Raw genomic sequence first — 24,149 nt, 5'->3', positions numbered from 1 at the left:
GAAGAATCTGTGAAGTGACGACCTGCTTCTTCAGACGAAAGGAAGGGAGGGAAGGAGGGAGAGAAGAGAGGAGGGAAGAGAGGAAGAAATAGCCAAATTGCCTGGCTGGATTTGGATCCTGGAGGATATGAACTTGAACCAGAACTTGAAAAAGGGAAGAGGGATGCTTTTGAGAATTCGGTGAAACTATAAACCATCTCTGAAAAGCACACAAATTTACACACACGACTTCACAGGCTCTTAGGCTATCTATGGCCACGTTCTGCAGAATTCTCTCACGTGAAATGCACAATACCCAGCAGTCTGTATAAGGTACATTTGACTGCAGGGAAGAGAAAGATTTCCACTGGGATAAGCAAATATTTGCAACACAGCTCAGGATGTAGCAGGTAAGTTCAAGAAAGCATCTTCCTATGATGTGTAGCCAGGAAAGATCTCAAGCTTGTGCCCTGCAAGGTACCTTCTGTTTCTTATGAGGGACACCATGGAGAACTTTTGTGGGAATATAAACACAGCCATAGAAACCACAAGAGGAAAGCGAATTCTAAAAGGTGGGAAAGAAAACATACTAAGAACCTCTAATTGAATGTTCTGGGAAATATATCAATACAAAAATAACCAATTTTTTAAGTTTTTTTTTTTAAGACAAAGTGAACTTGTTACAAACAGTGGAGAAATACAACTGAAATTTAAAAACAGTAACACAGACCAATGGACACAAATCAGTTCCCTGGAAGCAGAAGGATTAGACCCAAGTAGTACAGAATTAGCCCATTGGTGGTAAACTGCATTTCAAGAAAAACAAAACAAAAATGACAACCACTGGAAACTAGGCTTAAAATTAGAATAGTTCATACTGAAAGAAGTTTTAAAAGCCCTGATGATGGTTTTTAGAAGTTTAAATAAAGGAGATATAAACAGGCCATAGCAGATTTAGAGACCAAGAGCCATGGATTTAAAACAGTAAGAAAAAGGAAAAAGTCTTTAACAAAGAGAAAAATGAAATGCCTAAATTTAAGATTTGTAAATGGAAGGATTTGAGAGTGTGGTCATTTAAAAAAAAAAGTTTTGTTGAAAACTAGTTATAGACAGAGGAAAATCTAGGACAAACCATAAATGTCATATGAAATATCTTCTATTACAAACTGATAGCTTAATCCAGTAAAAGTTCTGGGAGAGAACAAGCACCTGTCCAAAGACGAGGAGGGAGAGGCACAACACCAGGTCTCTGTTTACACCAACGGAAGATTTTCCTTCTTTCTTCCTTCTTTTTTTTTTTTTTCTGAGTCAACTAACTAAAACTTTGAAAGAAACTTTGAATACAGTAGAGTTATAAAACTGTTTTCAAGGAACCATTCAGGAGAGAGAGAAAGAACAGTTAAGTCCTGGTTAAAGAAATAAGATTTATCTGGGTATGGTTCAGACAAGAATTGCTGAATGATGCTAAAAACAGTGAATGAGTGCTCGCTTTGGCAGCACCTATGCTAAAACTGGAATGATACACACAAGATTAGCATGGCCCCGGTGCAAGGATGACACCCAAATTTGTGAAGCATTCCACATTTTTTCAATTAAAAAAAATTAATCTGATGAGAAACAGAATATTTCACACGTGTCAACATATGTGTTGAGAAATTTACTTTTCTAACTGTTGGGACTCCTCGACAAACATCACCTTCATTAGGTAACCCTTCCAAATTAATATTACAAAGCCACACTATGTCCCTTCTGACATATTTTACAGCAAAGGACATAATTTCACATCAGGAAAACAATTTAAAAAGCAGAACCCTAGCTTAGTCATGAGGAAATATCATACAGATTTAAATCCCAAGTTTAAAAGTAATCATCCAGTCCCAAACTTTTCAAAATGTCAAAGTCATGCAAGAGAGATCTTTCATCCTTCTTTGATTTCATTCAGAACAAAAAGCACTTCTTGAACACTGCTAACACACCAGGAAGTGATTCTATTTAGTGCTGACATTTCTTTCAAAATGGGGACGAATGTAATTGTCCATCATCAGGATTAATCCCCCAACTCCTCATAACCCACTACCTCTGAAAGATTTCAGCCTGGCTGTTAAAAATCGTTGGATTCTCCACATTTAAGATAAGAGATGAATCATTCATCACAAACAGAATAGTAGCAGATGACATATAATCTAACTTGGTCTAGCAACTGGATTAACTGAATTTGCTTTCCAGTACCCTAAAATCTCCCTTCTTTGGCATAACATTATAGTCTTAATTTAGGAGCTGGTACATGTTGCATAATGTATTTTAAATACACATACAACAATAAGTAAGTACTGCTAACTTCACTGATTGACAAGGAGTAGCTTTCTCTTGCCTTACTAGTGTTAGAAAAAAAAAATAGCACCATCAGTAGTAATTGAATTCTACATTAAAAGATAAAGCATTTGACCACTTATGGATATGTTACATGATTTACAGCTATGAATTAGTTGTAAAAGTCATCACCTTTAAAGCTGTATTCTTTTTACCAAAACAAGGGTATCATCACAAATTCAGCTGTTAAAAAAAGTGAAAATTTCACAGCAGATACAGAAGAGTATAAAATGCTACATAGAAAACATTTTAATTCAGGAATGAGGCAGACTGATAATGACACTTGGGTTCTCAATCTTCTAGGTTCTTAATAACCTTATTTGTGAACGTTTCAGAATAGATCTGAAAAATTAAAATGCTAAATTTGCCTGCCTATTGCAATTGAGCTTCCCTAAGGTCTACCATGATACCGAACTTACTTGATCCTCTGAACTGCAGTGTGCTCATCTTATACTATATTTGCCATTTGTACATTTTGTTTTCAAAATATACTGAATCCTCTATAGTCAATTACCTCTACAGTCAATTAGCATTCATCAAATACATCATCTAAAAAAGAAAATTTCGGCACTTGCTGAGTTTGAAATATTTAATTCTTTAGAAAAACAAATGATAGTATATTCCTCTACATTTTCAAAGTTCCCCCTTACTCCAACTCATCCAGACAACAAATTGCTCCCACATGATCCTCACTTGCTACTGTCAGCTAGCAAGAGAATATGGAATTAGTCCAGCGCTGTTTATTCCTATTATAGCACTTACTGAACATTGCCCTTCTCTGCTAGTTTGCAAGCTTCTGTAGGAAACACAGCCTAGAATCTTTGTAACTATGATAATCCATCGTTTGTGACAATGCTCTCAAGGCAAATCCACATAGAAGAATGTACATCACAATGAGATACACTGGAACTGGAAACTTAGGGAGGGTTTAGAATGTAAACTTTTAATTATGCCAAGGCACTCTAAATTATTATGAGAAGTATTGAGATATTGGACATTCTACCAAGCTCTATACATGATTCTTATGCATACTAAAGTTCTGTAACTGTATCCAAAAAAAAAAAAGACTGTATTTTAGGAACCTAATATTCTGTTTGACTACTCATAAAACTTTATCAGAAGAACAGATCTTTTTCTTTCCAGTGAACAAAAGTGCTTATATTCCCTTTCCATAATAAATCTTTAAAGATAGAAAATTAAAAATATTTCTTTTTTTACCTTTTCATATGGAAAAGGCTCAAAAATGTACACAATGTATTTAATATGATTCTATATGATAAAATAAAATAAAAACAAAAATTTTAATGACACAAGTGATACAGCTCAAGAAAAAACAAAACAACAAGAATAAATGGATTGAATAATATTGAGTTCCACAGTATCTATTCATTATCCAACATCACAACTTGTGGCCAAACTTTTTTAACTGATCACTCTACTCATTTCTCTCACTCTAAATAATTTTTAGGGCCCGGCACGATGGCGCAGTGGTTAAGGTCCTCGCCTTGCACACCCGGGATCCCATATGGGAGACCCGGAAGAGCCTCCTGGCTTCAGATCGGCATAGCACCGGCCGCTGCGCTCACTTAGGGACTAAATCATCGGATGGAAGATCTTCCTCTCTGTCTCTCCTCTCTGTATATCTGCCTTTCTAATAAAAATAAAATAAATCTTTAAAAAAAATGTTTAGATCGCTATCCTTATGCATTTTAATTAAATAAATTTTATTAATTTTATAAATTCCCTTCTTTGGAATAAGATTATAGTCTTCATTTAGGAGAAATTATATAGCAGATTTCAGACAATCCCTTTTTATAATAGGTATTTACAATAGGTAGTTATAATTTCACAAATTGACTTATAATCTAGAACCATCATTAGAGCCTCAGATATCTGGGTAAGAGGAAAAAAATTGTCAGAGTATGCATATAATATTTTGCATAAAGAGGAAAGTAAAAGAAATAAATGTTTTTGTTGAAATCTGAAATGAATAAATATAACTAAACTCAAAAGATAGATGAGTCTGAGACAAAGAAGGGGAGAGAGAATGAAGTCTGTGTGTGTGTGAGAGAGAGAGAGACAGAGAGAGAGAATATGAGACTGAAACTACATGTATGTGAAAGAGGAAGGGCGAGGGAGGGAAAAAAGGAAACAAGGCAGAGAGAGAAGGGACTATTTGGGGCAGAAGCCAGAGTGGATAGAAGAACGGGTGAACAGTGGTCCAAAAACTGTTCAATAATAATGACAGCTGATTCAGTTAAGAAAGATCACTGTATGCTAAAAGTTGGTTGTTTAGGAACACAAATTTCTTTTCCTCACAGGTCACTTATTAATTTGGGGGAATCATGTCACAATAACTTAATAAATACAAAAAAAGAAAAAATATATAGCATTATAATGCAAAGATATATTACTAGTCATCATTTTAACCTAATGATCAAACTCTGTCATTACAAGGGCAACTCGCTTTCATAATGTGCCCTCGTTGTGTTGCAATAAATACAACACACGTTACCTGTGTCCCAAATGTTGAACAGCTGTCACAGTATAGTTCCTGGACAGAAGCATTGGCATTGCCAGTGAACTGTGCTCCAACACAAAGCTACTGAGAGCCTAGTGGGTGGGCCTGAAAGCAATCTATGTTTAACAAACCTTCTAGAAGCAGAAGTTTGAGGACTATTGTTTTAGCAAAGCTTAATCAAAAAACAGTGCAACAGATCCAGATGATTAACTGCCCTAAATTCTTGAAATAATTCAAGACCACAAAGAAAAAAACATGGAGCCAGGAAGTTCGTGGGAGGAAATTGTTAGATTAAAGTCTAAGCAACTGAACAACCTAGCATGTTGGGTGTATTTAAACAGATCCCAAACATAAAAGAAGAAGAAAATTATGAAATTATTTAAGATAAAGTTTAAGTATGATTACATGCTAGTTATAGTATACAGTAGTCTTTACTTCTTATATTGTGATTATAAAAAAGAATAATCTGTTTTTTGCTAATGAATGTTAAAATACATAAAATATCATTAAGTGTACAACTTTCAAATTGTTCAAGAAAACAAAGCAAAATGAATAAAAGGTGTAAGGAAAGGAAAAAAACATGATGGAAAGGAAAAAGGTCTGAAATACTGGTAACAAATGATACATTAAGGCACAGGACATATAAATGCCATGGTTCAATGTTTGTATAATTTTGAGCATTTTCACAAGAAATTGAACAAAAATTAATGCAAAAAAGTCTACATACTGAAAAAAATGAGATTTCTAAAATACCAAAAATGAAGAAGTCAACGAACAAAATATTCTATAAATTCTTTTTTTTTTTTTTTGCAAAAATTAAAACAGCCTGAAGCCACTAAAATGTTTAATCACTGAAGTGGATTGAGAGAACCTGGTTAGTCAGCTACTGACTTTTCATTCCTGTATTTTATAGCCACCCACATGTGGGCAATATTAAAAAATGCTGTACTTCCAGTTTTCCGTCTAAGAAATGCACAGAGTTAACAACACCATCAACCACAAGCCTTTAAGGTTCGGCATCCTAATAAAAGTGATGAATCTTGACTTGCAGCCTCAGCGGTTAAAATTACGGCTATGAAAATCACTGCTAACGGCCAAGTTGCATGAAAGAATAATTATATATATTTACTGTTAGCCATCAGTCAAATCAAGAGCTATGAGGGGAAATGTGGGACATAATTATATATGGATACACAGTCTGAGGCCTATATTCCCCAAAGATTCAGACACACACACACACACACAATGTGCAAACAAAATGAGTATAATATGTAAATGTAATAATTTTCTTAGAATATTTTTCCTGGTAATTCAGAAAATCTATTGAAAAGCACAACAGAAAGATTTATGTAACATCTCTAAAACAAATCAGCTGCAAACAAATCAACCAGAAAGTGCAATGATAGGTCAGAGTTATAGAAATATTAAACCTTTCCTTTTACAATCAACTTTCTTGAGCAACTGTACCACCAATAGCAATACACTTTCCCTAAATTAAAACACATGAACTATTGCTAACTTTCTTCCACAGCTTTTATGAGGAGGTATTTTTTTAGCTTTCCCATGTGAGCTGCTAACATCTGCACCGATGAAAGAATTGTAAGGAGCAAAACTCACAGAGGATTACATTAAAAAAAGAGAAGCAGTACATTATAATTTGTTGTGCTGATAGTTTTTTGAAGTACTTTCCAATGTAAACTTCAAAAGATCATACTGAATATTTAATTTCAATGCACACACATCGAGAGTTAAAAATTACTGGCCATTAGGAAACTGAATCTACTGATACAAAGATGTAACCGGTTATTACATTCATAAGCATCATTTTGAGCTGTGATTATATGTAAATCCAATGTCTCTACAATTGGTAAGTGTGAGATTAACTGGATATTTCTGTAACTTTAAAGAGCCAACAGTCAAAGGGGTTAATCAGTTAATAGTTAGCAATCGCAGCTGCAAAATGAATCACCATTCTTTGAAAATCTAAATTTTAATCTGGAAGGGTCTCTCCACTATAAGCAAACATTATTTTGAAGCCTTTTATTAAGACTCTTACCCTGTCTTCAGTTGCCAGCTGCATCTATACTAGACTTGGGGAAAACAACAAATTACAAGTGATGAACAGCTTGAAACTGACAGTTGTGGTGTGAGGCAAAAGGTCAGGGACTCTGGAGAATAATCCTAATTTTGGGGGTATGATTGCATACTATACACACATTACCTCCCTGAATTTGAATAACCCACTACTTACACACTGTGGAACACAGTGAGAGGACATCACTCCTGTGCGCCTTTATTTCTCTGAGATGGGGTTATCAGTAACTGCCTAACACATGGGTAATGTTGTGATTATTCAATAAGCTAATACAAACGAAGGTCTCGGCCACAGTGTGTAACGCAGGTCAACAGTATGTGCTCCAACAACATGGCTCAGCTTGTTGCTGCTGCTGAGAAGCAGCATCAGGGTCTCCTATGATCCTGACGGCCCTCACTAGCATCTTCTCAGTCTTTTGTGAGTCCTTGGTGATGATCATTGTGTGGCATTAACAGCTGATAACAGGAATACTTTGATGTCATCAGTGCCAATGGTCATTTTTAAATTTCTGTATAGTTTGGTGAAGTGAAAGACCTTATTTTTATCTTGCAGTGGAAACCTATATCCCTTTCACTGTTTTTCCTCCATTATTCTAATCCATCTAAGGAATGACCTTTTGAGATACTGTTAATACAAAAAACAAAACAACTCCCCCTCCCCCAAAAATAAACTGGCATTTGAAAAAGCTCTAGCAATGACTGTGTCAAATACTCCTATTGTTAGCTTATTCTGTAAATTTAACTCCCCACTTACTGATCTACTATCATTTTCTATCCTTTTTCAATGGCACTACACAGTTCCCCATAGTGCTGGGAAACAATAATTTTAAAACAACTTTTTCCTTAGCTAGACTCACTTTGGTGGTGGCCCAGGAGGAGGAACAGAAGAACTAGTTCTATTTTACTTTAAGTCAGATTTAGAGAGAGACAGAGAGAGAATGAAGGAGAGAAGAGGGAACAGGGGAGGGAGAGAAGGAAGGAAGGAGGAAGAGAGGGAGGGTTTCCTTCCATCTGATGGTTCCCCAAATAGCTGCCATGGCCAGAACTGGGCTGGTTTGAAGCCAGGAGTCAGGAGCTTCTTCCAGATCTCCCACATGGGTGTAGGAGTCCAAAGCCTTGGGCCATCCTCTATCGCTTCTCTAGGCCACTAACAGGAAACTGAATCTGAAGTGAAGCAGCTAGGGCTAAAACTGGTACCCATTTGGGATGCCAGCACCACAGGCAGAGGATTAGTCTGTTATGCCAATGCACCAGCTCCAAAAGGGCTGGTTAATAAACCTCACCAAGTACTGCTCAGTGGAGTCTTTCTCCCACATTCCAGAACTGAACTCCTCCTTAGGTTTTACCTCATGAAGTAATACAGAAAAAAAAAAAAAAATACCCCACAGCATTTTGATGTTCAATGTCTCATTAAGAAGATGAATGTGTCATGTCTTTTTCTCTAAGAATGATCATGAGTTTTGCGAAAGACTACTCTTTGACTTCAACACACATGGGCAGGTAATTGCTGCCCACGATTCCAAAGAATGGAGAGAAATGCGCCTGTACATGAGTTCTGTAAGAAAATAGATGATGGGCACTTCTTTTTAAAGCACTGCATTCCTAAAACTTCCTATTGGGGACTGGGGTGAGTAGGTTTGGAGGAAGTACTTGTTAAGTAACAGAATTAATGGCAGAAAGAAAGAAAGAAAACGCAAAGGGAAAGGACGCTGCTAATCTCATTTGAATTCAGAATGAAAGTGTAAGCATTTGAGTGTCTTTTACAAGCTGCTACAAAATGGTTACTTTGTCACTTTAAGAACAGTTTAGTTTGAAAAATGAAAGAAAAGAACTGAAGAACAAATGCAAATGGTTATTGAGCAGAGGATCCATTTTCCACCAAGGACACAATAAAGGCCCGGTGCAGGGGGAGGAGGCAGTGAGGCTTAAAGAGTCACACCTGTAGGGACAGATTTCCTCACACTTACGATTAATAAGTACTAAAATAAGACACCAACTGCCATATATCATTTCTTCCTCAAATATGTTTCAAAGTATTAAGAATCATTATCATTGACCTGGAATAATTTAGGGCTTTTCTGCCAAGATGACCTATCAACGTCCATTCCAATTCTGATAGATTTTTCACGGAATCCTTTCCAACTATTCCAAATGACCACTGTAAGTAATTTTAATTTATGAAGTACATGTGCTTATTGAAGTTTGATAGAAATGAACATTTAGAAAATAAGATTGGAAGTCTCAATCATTTTACATTTTATAAAATGGTCAAATTTATTCTAAATCTTTAGAGAACCATATGCTTTTCATTAGAATAACAATATTCATATAAATTAAATGTACACTTGGACTAATAAATATGTAACTGCTCCATGTGACAGAAGATAGGATTACATATTTAGGAAATTTAAAAAATATATTTGGGCAAATAATGCATACTATTATGACATAAACTTGCAAAAATAGCATAGAAAAAGCTTTTAAAATGTTTTAAATTCTTCAATTATTGAATCCAGCAAAGAATTAGGTAATAGTGTCAATTAAAATTTTCTCTGACTCATAAGTAACTTCAGAATAAAAGTTTGGCCAAACCGCTCATGTCCCTAAAACGCTTCACTGAGTAAGGATGCACTGTCTCTACTATATAGCAGTAATCTATCGTAAAAACAATAGATTTGAGTTACTGGAAATCAAAACAAATAATGGCAAAGTAACAATACTCATTATGGGCCCATTTTTGTCACTAACAGGCACCTTACATAATTTAAAATTTTAATCTACATAAAAAGATGATGAGGTAATACAGTTAAAATGTCTACTTTTAAAACATAAAACTGAGGTATAAAGTGGAAGCAATGGGGACATGTGAATGGAGACGAAGGTGAGGAATAATGCATGGATGCATTGGGGACATGGCCACCTCCCTTGCCACAGGGCAGCCATCGCTAGGTTCCTGGCTTCCTCACCTGTGACGAGTCAGCTCTCAGTGACACACAGGTCAGTGTGACTGGCACAGCTCCTCCCTCCCTGGACGATGAACATCTGGAGTGTGCAAGAGCAGAGTCTAGGATAACACCATAGGTTTTTGACCTGCAGAGTCAAATCAGAATTGCGATTGTCTGTCCTAGGGAAGAATATGGGAGGACGAAATTGCGACTGGGGATTCTGAAATGTATCTTGGATAATTTCAGTTTGATGTACTTATTAGACAAGCAGGTGGAATTCCTGAGGTAAACCAGAGTTCAGGGGATAAATCCATGCAGATGATAGAAATCTGGGACTTTAAAGTTCTGAGACTGGATGTGGAGGGTCTCGACCGAGGTAAAGCAAAAAATATTGCAATAAATCGTGACATATTGCAACATTTATAGGCCAAAAGATAAGAGAAAATGAAGACAGAGGCTGAAGAGTAAAGATACCCTGAGGTCAGTGAAGACTATTAAGGAGTAACAATGATTTATGCACAACAGTGACCTAGGTTAAATACAATGAAGGCCTGAAGATTAACACTGGATTTAACATAGAGGTGATTAATACCCTTGAAAGTTGACAGAAAACCTTTGCATAATACGTAAAATGTACAATAATCTACTTAACCAAATTGCCAACTGTTGATATTCAGATTGTTTCAAACATTTTACTTTTATAAACAGCACTGCAAAATCAACCTTAAATGGAAATCAGTAACAATATTTAAATGAAAAAGAATAAAGTGCATATTCTAAAATGGGAGGTAAATTTCACTACCAAAGAGTATACATTATTGTAAACACAAAAATGAGAATTAAAAAAAATAGCATGTAGTGTACTAAATATTTCAACAAAGTTGGGAAAATTCTGGTATAGAGCAAGTTCTCAGCAGTCAACTACTCGTAATCATTGATGAAAGTGGGGTGTTGAAGTTCCAATCATTGCATTGGACTTTATGTCTTTCTAAGTACCCTATCATTGGGTACATATACATTTAGCTATAACCTAATCCTCTTGTCAAAATGATCCCTTAATCATTACAGAATAAGCTTCTTCCTCTTTTTAACAATTTTTGCCTTAAAGCCTACTTGTCTGATAATTGTCACCCCAATTCCCTTTCCAATTCCATTTGCATGTAATATCTTTTCCATTCTTTCATTTTCAACCTGTTTATTTCTTTATTAGTGAATAATGGACTTTGTAGTCAAAATACATATGCATTTTGTCAGTCTATAGCTGTTAATTGGAGAATTTGTAAGGTTCCTAGGGAGGGTGGCGACAAATTCTTTTTAATTTTTGCTTATCTTAGATGTTTATTTCACCTTACTGTGAGAATGAGACCCTAATTTTTTTTTTTTTTTTTTTAAGAAATCTGGAGTGGAAGAATTTCTTTTTTCTTTTTTTCTTTTAGGACATGGACTGGTTCTCTTCATTCTCTCCTGGCATGTGCAACTTTTATTGAAAATCTTATAGGATGATGTAAATTCCTTTCAAGGTGATCTGGCATTCCCTCTTGCAAACTTTAGGATATTCTCTTTGTGTCTTACTTTTGAAACTTTGATTACAATGCGTCAAGGCGAGGATCTTTTCTAATCTTATTTATTTGAGGTTCCTTGTGCTTCCTGTATTCCGATGTTTGTCTTTACTCAAATTTGGGAATTTTTCTATTATTTCACTGAATGGGTTTTCTATTTTTTTTTTAAGATTTTATTCACATTTTTTCTTATTAGAAAGTCAGATTTACAGAGAGGATAGACAGAGAGAAAGATTTTCTGTTCACTGGTTCACTCCCCAATCGGCCACACTTATATATTTGGCCAAGTGATAGTATCCCATAGATTCTCGACAATAGCTTTTATCTGTATAACTTTTCGCTTCATCTGACTGAGACACTTCAAAAGATCTATCTTCTAAATGGGATAGTCTTTCTTGTTACCCACCAAGATATTATTAAGGCTTTCTAGTGCATTTTTTTATTTGATTTATTGATTTTCATTTCTAATATATTTTTTCAAGTATCTCCTTACAGAATTTCTTCTTTATGACATATACCGATTTCCTTATTTCATTAAACTGCTTCTCTGTGTTTTCAAATCATGTTACCATCATTCTTCTCAATTCTTTTTCAGGCATTTCACCCATCTTCCCTTCCTTCTCAGTCTATAATTAATGTACTATTGTGTTCCTTTTGGGCCTTCATGTTGCCTTCACCATTCACATTTCTTGGGTTGGTTTTTGTGGTCCAACCAATCTATGTTTTTAAAAATGTAGAATTCAATATTCAAAAATATGTATGTACACTCCGCCTAAATCATTTTCAGACATTTAATTCTCAAATATCCACTCTATTCTATAGATTAACTTCCCCCATTACAGGCTATAATTTTGTTTTCCAATGTTTACCACTTTCTTTTAGAGAGAGTATAGCTAAATGGTGGTGTACCTAATCTTTGACATTTTTATTTCACTTCACCATATATCTTACAGATTCTTCCCTTTCCACAAATAGATATTAATAGTCCACCATTACTTGCTGTTCCACCTCAACTGGGACAATGTGTCCATGTGAGAGACCCAGAAGAAGCTCCTGGCTAGGATCGGCACAGCTCTGGCCTCTAGGGTCTCTTGGGGAGGGAACCAGCAGATGGAAGATCTTTGTCTCTCTTCTCTGTATATCTGCCTTTCCAATAATAATATTAATAATAATAAGAATGAACTATACACTCCCAAACGTCCAGTGTTAAGGCTCCAAACACAGCTGCCTTAGAATGTGGCCGTAATATAAGATAGGGCCTTAAAAGATGTGATTAAGATAAAACAAGGCCATTGAGAGAGACCCTAACCCAACTGACTGGCATCATTCAATAAGGCAAAATCTGGAATCACAGAGAGCCACTGGGATACACGCACAAACTAACCAACCAACCAAACAAAATCAAAAACCCCACAGGCGGAAGGCAGCCACTGCCTGCCAGAAAGAGAGGAATCAAATGATCAAAGCTTATCAATACCTTGTTCTTGACTTCTATCTACAGAACTGGGAGCAAGCCAGCATGGTATTTTGTTTACCTTATCAAACTAATTTATCTATAAAATAAGGATAGCTAAGGTAGGAGTATTTAGATGTGGATCGTAAGAGACATATGGGAGCATTCATGTATCCTAGCAAGTATGTCACCACTAAGAAAAAATAATTCTTTATATTCCACTCAGGGCAAGAGATTAAGATCATTTTAAAGTGAAATCTCTATTCTCTAGATTACAATATAAACACATAATTAAATTTGATTTTGCTTGGAAAAGAGTCTTGGTTATAATTCTCATAGATTTAAGTTATAAACTATAGTAGATTTACATGATATGAGAAGCTAGTCTGATTGTAATAAGCCACTCAAGTTGAAGGAGGCACAGACACTCATTGTAGTATTTCATTTTGGAGAGTGTTGAGAAGTCCCTATAATTTTTAGTCTGCATAGAAAACTGGTATTTTTCTGATTTACTATTTCCTATTTTACTACTGAGTTAGTTTCTCAGAGATGTTTTTCTTACAGGATGAAATTTACCACAATGGCGTACTCAATGGTTTTATGAAAAAAGAAAAATTAATCATAGGACATGAAGTCCTTGGTAGTGTTTTTATGGTCATAGGTTTCATATGGGATGACAGCTGTAGTTTTGTACTAAAAATTATAAACTGACTTTGACAAACTATTCATTCCCTACAGATTTGGCAAAGTCAATATATATTTGACATTACAGAAATCATTAAGTGGAATCAAGTTTTGTCTGTTTTTCATTTCAAAATAAGACTGAATGTGTGAAATTATTTTCTGCCTATATTACAATAGCTATGATCTAGAGGTGACATGGTTAATTTCCCTGACAGACCATAAAATCACTCAGCTAGGAATGGTGAAAGCTGTTAATCAGAAAGATAACCTTTGAGAGCTTTACTCCTTTCACAATGGTTGATATTTAAATATGAACATTTGGGAAACCATTATAAATTCATTGCACATAAATCTATTGCCCTGTGTACAGAACTTGTTATTAGAAACTTCATATAATAAAGAAGTGTATCAACTTTTTTTTAAAATGCACTTATTTGATGCACCATTTATTAATAAAATCAACACTCCCCTTGTATGTCCATAACAATGGCTATAAAAAGGGAAAAATATCATTCAGTTGAGGCCATGTATAAAGGTTTAATGTTTTAGTAATGCTTTGAAAATCTGATTTCTCCAAGATTTATACTGTTATTTATTTAATGTGGTATATAATGTAAACTGACAATGTTCTTTTGCTTTATAAATACAAGCACACACACACACACAACATACATATATAGGAATGTTGATAAATTTAAAAAGTTATTTCCATAATCTTTTAACATAGACACATACGCCATTCAATTAAAGAGATTTCTCTGACTTCTTACAGACACAATGCCTGAAAGTCTAAGTTAACTGGGAAAAGTGAAATGCCAAACACAGTCACATACTTTTCTAATTTAACAGATATTTTCTAACCTAACTAGAACTGATTGCCTACATAAGAAGATTTTGAGGGGCAATTCTCAAAGCAATTGAAAAAGAATACTAAATTTTGTACGAGAAATTGAATGGATTATAGCTCTGCCTAATACGAAGATTTTCCTGTTATAAATCTTAATTTGCTGAAGTATGTAACTAGGACAGACCCTAATCCCAAATGAAATTAAACTAAAAGCTGTTTTTTTAAAAAAACATGGTTAAGAAAGATTTTTCTTTTTAGCACTGCCAAACAGAAAGGCCTTTGGATGCTTCTTCATTGGCATTTCAGCCAACTTAGACCATGATGAAAACAAGTCCTCAATGCAACAGCTTAAAAATTTAAGATTTAAGCTGTTTGTTAAAATACATTAGAAAAAGGCTTTCAGAAAGCTTGGCATTAAAAGGAACACACATTTATTCATAACAGTAAGAAACATGAATATGTATAATATAACCCACAGGCAAAATGCAGCATGCATCTGTTCATTTATACCTGCAGGTAACAGATTTCTATTCCCTACAATACGCTTTCATGCATTAATATCAGAGAAAACATTATTTCAATACATCAATATGAAAAAAACTAGCTAAAATATAAGTCTAGGATTCTATTATGTAAATTGGGTTATTAAGTCATATTGGAAACCCTCAAAACATACAATTTTTGTTTCTGACAACAAATTATAATGGAATAAACATTGGCACACTTGGCTTATTGTTCATCTTATCATTAGACTGAACTGCAAAAGCTTTGGAATAACTAACAGTGTCTTGCATGTAGTAGCTACATTATATGCGGGTAGAAAATTAAAATCAAGGGTAAATCTGGGGTTCGGGATCACTGATTTGAGTGGGAAGGGATGAGTTCACCCTGCACAGGTCAGTCCATAGGTATAATTGCATCATTTCTTTCAATAGCCACAGTAGCTACAAACAGAAAATCTCAGTTTCTACTGGGTACCCGGGAAACAGGTTAGTGCAGCTACATCCAGTACTAGCTCTCATCCCAGTTCTCTTCCCATTTGACCAGGGTATATCCCTGGACAAAGAAAACACTTTAGGGTTTGTTTGTTTAAACAAAACAGAAAATCATTATTTTTCTCATCCCTCACATTAGTCATTGGAAAGCTTGAATGATCTTCAGATCATCTGGAGGGTTTTTAACCACATCTGGGTCCTGTGGCTGGAAACTGGGATCCTTCCAAGAGTTCTCAGATTCACAAATCCCCACAAGTGAGATCTGAGGTGTCCTTAGGCCCGACCGGCTCTTCCTCCTCAGCCTTGCCAATGTCCCACTTTTATCCGACCCTGAGGTGTAAGCATTTTGTGGGTTTACAGGGGAGATCAGAAGTACATACTGCTATTTACCAAACACATCTAAATTCCAGGCATTGTGTAAAAGGATTTTATATGTTTTCACCTCACACATGCAAACTCATTTAGTGCTCACTACACATCAAGACAACACTTTCACAGGATCAGTTATAATTTCTTTATCTTAAGAAAAAAAAATAAAACACATACCTGCTTTCTAACACCTGCTTTCCCCTTTTAAAAATGTCAAATAGCTTCTACTAGGCATGATGGCTCAACTAGCTAATCTTTCACCTGCAAGTGCCAGCATCCCATATGGGCTCTGGTTTATGTCCTGGCTGCTCCACTTTCCAATTGGCTCCATTTGTGGCCTGGGAAAGCAGTGGGGGATGACACAAAGCCTTCAGACCCTGCAGCCATGTGGGAGAACTGGAGGGAGTTCCTGGCTTCTGGCTTCAGAAGGCCTCAACTACAAGCTCATTTGGGAAGTGAACAAGTAGACGGAAATTTTTCTTTCTTTCTCTCCTTCTCTCTGTAAATCTGCCTTTCCAATTAAAAAAGACATAATACTTCAAGAATCCAAACTAATTTAAAATACAGCTTTATTTAAAATAAAATTTCTTTGAAGCCTAGTCTTTAGGGTATTTAATGATACCTAATGTGTTTGTCAGTTGCTGCTGCTTCTTAAATAAAAAAATTTTATTTTTATTGGGAAGGCAGATATATAGAGAGGACAAGATATAGAGAAAGATCTATTGCCCACTGATTTACTCCCAAGTGGCTGCAATGGCCAGAGCTGAGCTGATCTGATTGATCCAAAGCCAGAAGCCAGGAGCTTCTTCCAGGTCTCCCATGTGGGCACAGGATCCAAGGCTTTGGGCCATTCTCTACTGCTTTCCCAGGCCACTGGCAGGGAGCTGGATGGGAAGTGGAGCATCTGGGACATGAACTGGCACCCATCTGGGATTTAGACACTATTTATTAAGCCGGGCACACCCAACACTGCCTCCTTGGCTAAACATTTCATAAGTACCAGCTTTGCCTATTGTTTTTCTGTAAGTGGAGGCTCTGAAAAGGGATAATTGCTTCCAGTTCTATCAGATTCTTAATATGCAGAATCTGCTCTGTGAGGGCCCAGCACAATAGTTTAGTGATTAAAGTCCTTGCCTTGCATGAGCTAGGATCCCATATGGGTGCCAGTTCTAATCCTGGCAGCCCCGCTTCCTATCAAGCTCCCTGCTTGCGGCCTGGGAAAGCAGCTGAGGACAGCTCGAAGTCTTAGGACCCTGCACCTGCGTGGGAGACCCAAAAGAGCTCCTGGCTTCTGGCTTCAGATCAGTGCAGCTCCAGCCGTTCTGGTCATTTGGGGAGTGAATCATCAGAGGGAAGATCTTCCTTTCTGTCTCTCCTCCTCTCTGTATATCTGACTTTCCAATAAAAAATAAATAAAACCTTAAAAAAAAAAAAAGAATCTGCTCTGTGAGGCGTAAAAAGCAGGTGGCAGGTGCCAGGGTGAACGAAGAGAAAAATAGGCTTAGATTTTAGGCAGTAAGTGGACTTGTTTCCATCTTAAGTCTTGTTAAACGGTGTTACCCAAGAAACAGTAATTCTTGCTTCACTGTCACCCTGGAGCAAATGCTGAAACAAGCTCTGGCAAGCTCCACTCACTGACTGCTCCTAGACCACAACATCATTCTGATGCTGTCTTTGAAGATTCAGATTCTAATGTGCACTTTTTCATAGTTCATTAACTGCATTTCCCTGAAAGGAAGCCAAGGCATATCTGCCTTGAGCAGAAACAAGTCTGTGGTGTGTTTTCATAGTATTTATCAATATACTAATGATGTGCATGGTCGGACAGGCAGTGCTGGTTTATAGGGATTTGATGAACGTATTGAAAAATAAATGAATGGCAGATCACAGAGATTTAGAACCACACAACTCGTTATGAGAATTGGAATACGGAACAAGAATTCTTATTGTCAACTAAGTTGTGGGTGTTGGCAAATAGATACAACATTAAAGATTCAGTAGTATGGATTTTTCTAAGCAAAACCATTCTGAATCAATCAAGATCTAGCCAGCCTGGTAGTGACTATGATCCAAAAACTCTTCCTCCTGTGAAAACTGCTGACTGCATACAAGTCAATGAAGTTATGCTATTAATGAAAGTTTTATTCAAAAATATCTTCTGCATGCCATTGATAGGAAATACAAGATAGTCACCCTTTAGGCTCAGCCCCGATGAATCCTCTGGAAGAGTAAGTATATTTATTAGCTTACAACTTCAGCCCCACAAGGTAAAACCTCTAAGGAGGATTCAGCAGGAATCCCAGCGGTACTAATCAATGAGATTAAAAGAACAGAAACCAAAAAATATCATTAAGAAACCCAAACTCGAAAAAAAAAAAAAAACACATACACACACAAGAAAGACCATCTGTTTAACTTAAGAAAAGCTGATAAGCAAAAACTAGAGTATTTGGCCAACATGGTCAGCAAGTGTTTTGCTGCCGACAGGACAGGTAAAAATGCACTCTGAGAGGTTTCTCTCTCAGAACCCCCCGGCAGGCCCCAAAGAGGCAGCAGCATTTCCCAGCTTCCCCAACCCCCTTCAACAGGAGCACGCAGCTACGGAGTTTTCAAAAAAGCTCACGGCTTATGCGTATTATAAAAAGTTAGGCATATGTATCAAACGCTTTCAGCACCAAAATAAACTCAACAATTCTACTTTCCGTGAACTTTCTGGAGTACCCTTTTAGATACCTAAACATGTGTTCGGGAGAGAGGGAACACTTCTATGAACAAACTAGAAATAGACTTATGAAAAGCATCACATGTGCAGTTAAACAATAAGGTCTGCGGGAAGTCACTTTACATGAGTCATAAAATGAGGAACACTGAGCCTTTGGAACTTCATGGCATGTCTTTAAAAATAATGCTGTTTTAGCTACAGAGATGGTCTGTATACACGTCGCTGTGCCATTCAGAAAACAACTTGATTCTGTCACCCATACTTTTCACCAAATTTGAAAGGACACTCTAGTCTTTATTACAGCACAGAACTAAATATTTACAGACTTTTTCAAACTAAGAAATACAATGCACCTAAACAGAATCATTCAATTTAAGCCTATACGGCAAAGTGATCAAATGTTGGCATTTTCATTAATGTGTTATTTCATCGCATTTCTTACTTAGGAGCAAGGGATTATTTTATTTCGTATTCCAAGCTCAGGAATATTTAGGTGTAATTCATCCTCACCTTTGATTTTTTAAGTTGCAAAGAACAAAAATGAAAAGTGACTCTTCCATCTTTTTCTAGATTTGAAAACCTCACTAGTGGCTACAGCTCCTTGGTTGGAAACTGAGTTCAGAGAAGAAGCCATGGAAAGTCCTTTGTAAATACTGTGTGGAAATGCAGAAGGATAGCTTGGATTTTCAAGTCAACAGCAGAGTCAAAAACACCTGTGAAATAGCAAATCATACTCAAGTTACAAATTCACTCCTTCCTCCTTTAAGGGAAATGAGCGACTGGCAGGCACATACCTCCGCCAGTCCACATCTGTTTATTGGATGCATTCTACTTGAGAGTTGCTGTCACTCAGCTGTATTGTAGAACAGTCCTGTCTCGTTGAATAGCAGCGACCTTAGATGTGCAGCTTTCTGTGCTAAATTTGCAGTGATTTCTGCCTGGCTTTTGCCCTGTTTCTGTTGCAGCATTTTGAACTCGTTTTCTGGAAGTTTCTGATCATATATTATTCCTTCAGCCTAATTAGTTAGGTTTAAAGTCTTCAAATCTCTTGGCTTCTGTCTTCTTTTCCAGGCTCCAGGCATTGTCTTTGATGGCTTTTTGAGCCATATTCTTTCCATCCTGTTCCCTGATAGCAACAAATCCATCTGCCTCTCTGACTTCAATAGGCCTATTTCATATTTATGTACAACATAAACCTTAAGAGGGGTTTCATTTATTTGGCATGAAATTCAGTGTGGAAAACTTGCTAAACACAGTACAGTATATAGTATCATAATTGGGTAGACAAATGAATGAAATTCTAACCTGTTCTAAAGTTAAGAGAAACAATGGTTTTATAAAGAAAACCATCTAGTAAAAACAAATTAATCATGTTATATGTTCTCAGGAAATTGTAACACAATATTTCATTGGCTATTTAAATTGAAATTGATTAAAAATTGCACAAAATTATAATTCAGTAACTTAGTTACACAAGCCACATTTCACAAAGTTGTTTTGAAATATTTACACTGGAATACAGTACATATCCCAAGAAATGCACATTTGTGAACAGATAAATGTAACTTTTGTTCTCTGATCACACTCATAATAATCAAATTAAGAACAAAACAGTGTTCGTATCACAAGAGTCCTCATTATTACTCTTCCCCTGATGCTTTATCTTTTTTTAATATGGGAAATCAGCCACATTTAAAATACTCAGCAGTCATTTGTAATTTGTGGCTGACCCAGAATACAGGAAGTACTATTGGAAAGTACTGGGTTATATAACCTTCTTGCTTATCAGTGCAAGCATCGACACTACATGTGGTCATGGGTGAAATGCTAATGATATATAAAACCTTCCAATATACCTCAAGGACTGAAAACCCGTACTCTGGTCCAAAACCAGGAAACACACCAACTGGCAACTGGCAATCCAATGATAAACAATATCTAAACTCCACATATTAACTTCAATTTTAGTTGCTCAAGTTATCTAAAGGAGAAAAACAGGTTTCATGCTGTTCATAAGTGTGTATGTGTATGTGCATGTGAGTGTGTATCTGTGTTGGGGTGGGGACAGAGAGAATGAGTGAGGAGTTAGGGTGGGGGAGAAAAAAATCCTTGAACCAAAGAGTTAATACCATAGTTAATAATTGTTTCATTGTATATCCCATCCCATAAAAATCCTATTGATCATGTCAGACACAAAATATACTCTATGTGAAATAAGGGAACCTATAAAATGTCACTTTCCATAATAATATAAATTTATCTTCATGTTTTTATAAATAGACTCCAGGATACCTTAAATCATCATATAGAGCACCTAAGTAATGAAACAGATCAGATGCCTTAATCTACAGCAATGCAGAGCAACACCCAAAGCTAAGGGGAGGGTGTGTTCTCTAAGAATGTTTTTGGCATGACTCATTTTTAGTTAATTTTTTTAAAAAGTTTGTTAATTCAGACCTGTGTTTACAAATCATGCTCCAAAGGTTTGAGATTACAGTTTAAATGTGTAGGTACTCCAGATACAAATATGACACTGATATTCAAATGGGTTCTGTTTAGAAGAAAATCATCTTCGGATCTTCCATATCACATTCTGTTACAAAATAAGATATTGGAGTTTGCTACTAAAGTACTTCAAATAGAAATTTACCCACAAAGAAAATCAATTCAGGCAAAAGGTGGTGAAGAATACCACTATTTATTCATTTTACTGAAGTATTGGTGTGGGATACAATAAGGCTAGTAAAAACATCACATGATGTTTCATATCTGCATTCCTGTGTAACATTAAATCACACTTTTAGCAGACACTAGAGATTATAATACCTCCTAGTAATAATACAGATCTGCATTAACTGCCCAGGCCTCCAGAGTTCCTTAGGAAATCACAGGATGATTCACGGAAAACTTGGCTCAGTGCCCACAAAGGCCAATCAAGATTTGTGGCATGATGTTAAAACTAAGTGAAGCTGCTTACCAAAGTATAAGGAACAGAACAAAGTATTCTTGTTTAAATCTACTTCATCTGCACAATCTTATAATGATCCAAAGAAACCCAACTATTACCAATGAAAATCCAAAGCAGGGTCTGTGGAATAGGTCTTTTGATTTAGAAAAAATAAAGCAGCAGCAATACATTAACTACCACTTTGAATAAAATACAATTAATCCATTAAGGCCAAGTTTGTAATTCATATTAAAATGAACGGAAAATAAGCAGGAATATAGAGTGTGTTTGTTTTCATTTTGCCCACCATGAGAGAAGCAGCTGAGTTCCAAGTTTGCAAAAGAAGGAAGCAATAAGAACTCAACAGCAGCACAGAGCACACAACTTCACACAGGCTCATGAACTGGAGATACCAGAGGCAGAGATTAGAAGTAGAAAAGCTTACATGGAAAGCTGGAAGGTGACTACATTCTTTTCTCCATCCCTTATCATCAGACGATATCCTGATACAGACACAGCACTAGATAATGCCTAAATGCTCCTATCACCAGCTGAGTGTTCTCAAATGGAGGTCTGACCTTTCAGAGGACTGGATGGAAGCCTTTCCATCATGGACAGACATGTTTCCCATGGAGGAAGTGCCGCCTCATGCGGGCCTGGACTACATTAGCAATATTACACACACCCAGCAACTATTACACCCAAGTGAGCAATACTGGGCATCTGGATAGTCAATGTACCTCTGCTTCACAACCTTAGGCAGAAGACAAGGAGCAGACAACAGCTGTTGAGTTAGGAAAGGCTATATTTATAGATTTATCATTATATAACTGTATCTATATATAATAACATATTATAAACTAATACATATCCATATATAATGATATCATTATAGGTTGAGTCCTAATTTATATATATTACATATAATTATATATTTATTTATAAATATAAATGTTTACATTTCATATAATATAAACAAAACAATTTAATAAATGTTTACACTAAAATATAAGTTCCAATATATTTTCCATATAATTATGTGTGACATTATATGTTATATATTATAATATTTTATATACATATATAAATATAATGACATCATTATAGGTTAAGCCCTAATTTTCCCTGGCTCTAGGCCAGTACCTGAATACAGAAATCTGGAACCAGCCCAGTATCAGGTAGAGACTCATGGCTCCAGCTGATCCCAGAAACACCTATAAGCTTGCTGTAGTGACCACGGGTCAACAAGCACACCTCAGCAGCAGACATCTCAAAAGAGAGAGCACTGAGCTTACCCCTGTGTTACACCAGTCTCTGGAGGCTTTGAGTCCCAGGCACAGTCTATCACAAATGAGAGGATGGTCATAGGATTGTCCATACCACTTCACCTACAATCCCAGGCTGCTCAACGCAGAGTAGCACTGTGTGAGTAAAGAAAAGTGAGCAGGGTGCTAGGCCATTACATAGGAACCTGCAGCAGGTCCCTCCACAGAGAGGTACATACCCATGAAAAATCATTTTAAGGGGTCTACAGTTTAGACACAGACTGATAGCTGTGTTAAGGCATTCAGATCTAACCTAGAATCAGGTAGAGGCTCGTGAGTATGGACTAAAACTTTCACACATATCTTTCAGTTCACTGTAAGTATGACAGCGACAGACAGTGGATTTGGAACAAGCATGGGACTGGGGGCATCTCTACAGGTGAAATCATGAAAACAACCACCAGCAAATCTACACTTGGGAGTGCCATCTTGTCCTGACATAGCAAAATTGAACAAAGGCTCAGAGGAAATAAACAGATGACTTAAAATTTCTGAAAGGATAGGCACAAATATATCCAGAATATGAAGACAGGATTATATACATAATCTAATAATTAGATGCTATTGCATGCCAGTAAAACCATTTGAAAAACCATGACCTTAGCCAATGAACAAAATAACAAATCATATTTCAACTGATGCCTGCAATTTCTCAAATGGATAATTCAAAATAGCTGTTTTAAGAAAACTCGATGAGCATCAAGAAAATGGAAAACCATGTTAATACTGTAACAGCAATTTAATATAGACTGAAATAATCCTGAACACCTCAGAAATCATTGAGGTGAAATGTATACATGAAATGAAAGATGCAATATTAGGCAGGAATAGAATAGAATAGAACAGAATAGAGAATAGAGAATAGAGAAAAGAAATCAATGAGCCTGACAGACTTTTTGAAAAGTCAATGTCAAAAGAAAAAGCAGCGAAAGAACTTCAATGAATGAAGACATTTTATGAAAACTGTAGGATAGACTGCAAAGAACAAATATTCAAGTCACTAGAGTTCGGAGAGTACTACAGAATGCACAGTAGAATGTTATCCAAAGGAGCAATTAAAACAAAATTAAGACAAACATCACAAACCTAAAGAAAAATGCAACTATCTAGGACATGAATATATAATCGGGGGGGGGAGGGGAAGGAAGGAAGCAAGGAAAGTTAGTTCCATTTAGGTATTTATATAATCATTCATGTACCATTCAAAATTGTTCATTTAAAAATTAACATGCTGAATTAGCTTATTGAATTTCAAGTCTTACCTGCAGCTGCCTTGCAGGGCTACATCAAATGATTTCACGGGCCTTAGGAGGCCTGTGAGACAAATGTTCCCCACCCT

General features: G+C 36.2%; 1 protein-coding gene and 1 non-coding gene across 2 annotated transcripts in view; one reads left to right on the top strand and one right to left on the bottom strand.

The window, feature by feature from the left end:
• Positions 1–24,149, bottom strand: part of RNLS (renalase, FAD dependent amine oxidase) — a 234,321-nt gene that overhangs the window by 167,139 nt on the left and 43,033 nt on the right. The gene's annotated exons all lie outside the window — the stretch shown is intronic.
• Positions 1,461–1,567, top strand: LOC121153533. The gene has a single exon (XR_005883413.1). It is a non-coding gene; the product is annotated as a U6 spliceosomal RNA (small nuclear RNA).

The sequence above is a fragment of the Ochotona curzoniae genome, unplaced genomic scaffold (assembly GCF_017591425.1).
Source record: "Ochotona curzoniae isolate NIBS_2020 unplaced genomic scaffold, NIBS_Ocur_1.0 contig_2692, whole genome shotgun sequence".
Taxonomy (NCBI): domain Eukaryota; kingdom Metazoa; phylum Chordata; class Mammalia; order Lagomorpha; family Ochotonidae; genus Ochotona; species Ochotona curzoniae.
This window is presented reverse-complemented; position numbering and strand designations above follow the sequence as displayed.